The sequence below is a fragment of the Octopus bimaculoides genome, chromosome 29 (genome assembly GCF_001194135.2).
Source record: "Octopus bimaculoides isolate UCB-OBI-ISO-001 chromosome 29, ASM119413v2, whole genome shotgun sequence".
Lineage (NCBI taxonomy): Eukaryota > Metazoa > Mollusca > Cephalopoda > Octopoda > Octopodidae > Octopus > Octopus bimaculoides.
Genome location: NC_069009.1, coordinates 3733017 through 3738154, shown reverse-complemented (window position 1 = coordinate 3738154; position 5138 = coordinate 3733017). Strand labels below are relative to the sequence as shown.

The following is a 5138-nucleotide window of genomic DNA, read 5'->3' as shown; positions in this document are numbered from 1 at the left end:
ATATATATTTTAATAATAAGGATAGAAATTGATATTAAAACCAGTGGTCTAGCATATTTTAAAAAATCCGAAGATTAAAATTATACTACATACAAAATTAAGAGGAATGATCAGCAAAAGTGGACTCCTATATGCTAGAAATAGATGCCAAATCACCTAACCACGAAAAATATGTTCTCAAGAAAAAAAATTTCAGCAAGACAGCAGACTGTAAAAATGAGCAAGACAAATGAAAATATACGAAATAAAAAAACGTTTTTTTATTTCGTATATTTTCATTTGTCTTACCCTTTTTCAGTCTCGTGTCTTGCTGAAATTTTTTTCTTGAAAACATATTCTTTGTGGTTAGGTGATTTGGCATCTATTTCTAGCATATAGGAGTCCACTTTTGCTGGTCATTCCTCTTAATTTTGTATATATATATATACTTTTGTGTGTACAATATATAGGAAGGATCCAAGGGAATAAGTCCAAGACAGCTAAATGCTGCTTAAGTGTCCTAGGAAACAATGGACACACTTGTGTGGGATTTGAACCTGGGAATAAGCAAGACATATTTAGGAGAAAAATAGGAAAAATAGAAAATGGAGGCAAACGCTCAAGATGTTATTAAATCATTCATATCTTCATATCTCCTACACATGTTTCAATGATGCCTCAATAATATGCATTCATCCATCCCATATGCATATGTATGCACCTCACTTTTTAGTCAAATCAACCTCAGTACTTTCTTTACTTTTTCTTTTAAAGTCAAGCCCTTTTTCTATTGGTCACCTTTTGTTGAATTGCTAAGTAATAGGGGTATAAACAAACCAACACCACTTATCAAGGGGTTATAGAGGACAAACACAAAGACACACATACAATGATGGACTTCTTTTAGTTTACGTCTACCAAATCCACTTACAAAACTTTGGTTGATCCAGGGCTATAGTAAAGTATACATGTCTAAGATGCCATACAGTGGAACTGAACCCAGAACCATGTAGCAGTTCGGCAAAAGAGACCGATAGAATAAGTACCAGGCTTACAAAGAATAAGTCCTGGGTTCAGTTTGACTAAAGGTGGTGCCCCAGCATGGCCACAGTCAAATGACTGAAACAAGTAAAAGAACAAAAGAAAAGAAAAAGAATATATACTCATGTTATGAGTTCAATTCTCCTTTTTGCATCATCATCACCCCACCCCCACCCCACACACACACAAGAGGATGCTGAGAAGTTCTTGCCTTTGGGTAAAGGAAAATACAGGAGGATCGGTTAATTATGATTTTATTCAACATATTCCCCTCTCAGATTCACACACTTATTGCAGTGGTCCTTCAGTTTATCTAAGCCCTATGAAAATAACTGGGATGGCTGGGCCTCCAACTAGGCCTTTTGTGATACTCTTAAAACCAGGAACTTTTCAGCACCCTCGAATCTATGTGTGTGTGTGTGTGTGTGTGTGTCCACTATGTTCATTTCTTATTTCTTTATTGCCCACGAGGGGCTAAACATAGAGGGGACAAACAAGGACAGACAAATGGATTAAGTCGATTACATCGACCCCCAGTACATAAATGGTACTTAATTTATCGACCCCGAAAGGATGAAAGGCAAAGTCGACCTCGGCGGAATTTGAACTCAGAACGTAACGGCAGACGAAATACCGCTAAGCATTTCGCCCGGCGTGCTAACGTTTCTGCCAGCTCACTCGCCTATGTTCATTTCTGCATGACTTGTTATCCATGTATTGTTTGTTTGTATTCAGTCCAATATTTGCAGATTCCTCCAGCTGGGAAGCAATCTTATTGTTAAAGGCATGAAACTGCATCATACCCTCTGATCGATAACTGATAAGGGATTAGGGACCTTCTGTGTCTGTTTCTTGTTTATGCATTTACAATACGTTTTTTCACTTATATGTGGAAAGTTTTTCTACATCCGACTGCAGAAAAACTTGCCACATGAATAGGGCTGCGCATGTGTATATACACTTTTCATAGGCGCGGGCATGGCTGTGTAGTTAGGAAGCTTGCTTCCCAGCTACATGGTTTCGGGTTCAGTCCCACCGCGTGGCACCTTGGACAAATGTCTTCTGCTATAACCCCAGGCCAACCGAAGCTTATTGATTGAATTTGGTAGGCGGAAGTTACTGCTGCATGTGTATATGTTTGTGTATGTGCTTTAGCCTCTCCAAGAGAGAGGGATGATGATGATGATGTGTGTGTGTGCATAGACACATACTAACACACTCGTACTTATACACTGCGTCATCTTTTCAGACGATAGCCGTCTCATGTTCAGCCCAGTTTGTTCTGATTTACTTTCATCCATTCATGTGAACGGATATATGACTATTCAGGTCAGTCAATGTCTTACATGGTATTAAAGAACATTGGATACATGTATGTGATCTTGTATAACCACAGGATTGATTTCATTAGACCAGTCCTGGTCTAGGATGCCATCTCATGCTTCACCAACAACAACTGCCACAAACTAATGTCACAGACACACACACACATATCATCATCATCATTATCATCGTCGTCTAATGTCCGCTTTCCATGCTAGCATGGGTTGGACGATTTGACTGAGGACTGGCGAACCAGATGGCTACATCAAGCTCCAATCATTCATCAACAGGTGCTTGCTTAGTATACTTAAATTCAGATGGCCCGAACACATAAGCAATATGGAGCTATGGCAAAGAATGAATCAAGTTTCGATTAGGGAGTAAATATTTAAGAAAAAGTGGAAGTGGATTGGTAGCACAATTAGAAAAGACACACCAAATGTAGCGAAAAGTGCATTACAGTGGAATCCGGATGGATATAGAAAGAAAGGTAGGCCTAAGAACTTGTGGCGTAGATCAGCACAAAAGGAACTAGAGAAAGCGGGACATTCATGGCAGAGTATAAGTACAGAAGCGAAAAATTGTGCGATATGGAATTCAATTATAAAGTGGAGGGTTAAAGGCAAGAAAGAAAGAAGTGTGTGTGTACATATATATATATATGTATATATATCAATATATATGTTTATGTGTGTATATGTAGTTTATATCTGTATATATATATGTTTGTGTGTGTATATATATGTTTGTGTGTGTATATATATGTATATGTGTGCATGTGTATATATACACATACATATATATGCATACACACACACATATACATATAAATATATATACACATATATATACATACATACATATGTATGCATACACACACACACATATACATATAAATGTATGCAGACACATGCACATTTTATGTATATATACACACACACATATATATATATTGATTAACCCTGTCCGTATTGTCATGTAACCATTTGTCAATAAGTCATGTCCTTTGGAGATGGTTCGATTGGTCATCATTGATTTCTGATAGTCCAATGATGATGATGTCTACGGTCGTAAACATGACGATGATGATGGGAATAATGATAGTGGTTAGGGTAGTGATCATGATGGTGGTGATGATGGTCTAGATGACGATAATGATGGTGATGTCCCTTCACCAGTGACACTGTACCTGAGGAAATACTCGGTGATGACATAGCACTTAGAAAACAGAAGTTAATCTGGAGTAAATGTGATTAATTATTTCATAAAAAATGAGTATAAAAAATTTAATTAGAAATAATTATGTGGTAAGGAAAAAACAGTAATTGCTAATAACATTTTATCCTTCATCATCATCATCATCATCGTTTAGCGTCCGCTTTCCATGCTGGCATGGGTTGGACGGTTCGACTAGGGTCTGGGAAGCCAGGAGGCTGCACCAGGCTCCAATCTGATCTGGCAGAGTTTCTACAGCTGGATGCCCTTCCTAATGCCAACCACTCCGAGAGTGTAGTGGGTGCTTTTATGTGTCACTGGCACAGGAGCCAGACAGGGTAAGGGGGCTGGCATCGACCATGTTCGGATGGGTTTTTTTTATGTGCCACTGGCATGGGAGCTAGTCAGGAGGCGCTAGCATCAGCCACATTCGGATGGTGCTTTTTATGTGCCAGCGACACAGGAGCCAGTCAGGGTAAGGGGGCTGGCATTGACCACGTTTGGATGGTGCTTTTTACATGCCACTGGCACGGGGAGCCAGTCTGGCGTCATTGGCAACAACCGACACATGAATGGTGCTTATTGTGTGCCACCAGCATGGAAGCCAGTCAGGTGGCACTGGCATCATCCACAACTACAATTTCCATTTGATTGTGGTCTGATTTGATTTTAATGTACTCAATAGATCTCTTCAAGCACGGCATGTTGCTCAACAATCCAAAGCTACTTTTCTAAGTGGGCTAGTTGTGCAACACTGGTGTAGGCTACAGCTGTGATATATATATATATATATATATATATATATATATAAATTGTAAATCCAAAAAATAACAACAAAACTACAAAGGATTCCACGGTACACGTGTTTCAAGCTTTACATGTGTATAATATAATATGTGTATAATTTACAATGTAAAGCTATCCTCAGCCGCAAAATTATTTCTCTCCCAGGAAATTATACCACCTCGGTGTTAAAGTAGGAAGAAAGGTGTGATGTAAGAGGTGAAGATCCTTTCGGTATTCTGTATAGTACTATACCTATATATATATATAGGTGTAGCAGGGCTGTGTGGTAAGAAGGTTTCCTTCCCAACCACATGCTTCCAGTTTCAGCCCCACTGTCTGGCACCTTGGGTAAGGGTCTTCTGCTAGAGCCTTGTGCTAAATAAAGCCTTGTCAGTGGATTTAGTAGACAGAAACTGAACCCAACGGCCACGCTCAAAATGGTGCTTTTTTACGTGCCATCTGCATGGGAGCCAGTCCAACGGCACTGGCAACAACCTTGCTCGAATCATTTTCTAACATGCCACCAGCACAAGTGCTAGAAGGCGACGCTGGTAACGATTACGCTCAAACGGTGCTATTTACAGGCCACTAGTACGGAAGCCAGACAGCTGCTCTGGCAATGAATACGCTCAGACAGTGCTGTTAGTGCTCCACTGGCGTGGTGACCAGTCATCGAGTATGGTTCAATTACGATTTCGATTCCAATTTCACTTGCCCCAACAGGTCTTCGCAAGCAGAGTTTAGTGTCCAATGAAGGAGAGGTTGGCATGGATGCTAGTTGTCGGATTCACTTT

General features: G+C 39.7%; 1 protein-coding gene across 1 annotated transcript in view; it reads right to left on the bottom strand.

The window, feature by feature from the left end:
* Positions 1-5138, bottom strand: part of LOC106879554 (phosphatidylserine synthase 2) — a 118022-nt gene that overhangs the window by 63966 nt on the left and 48918 nt on the right. The gene's annotated exons all lie outside the window — the stretch shown is intronic.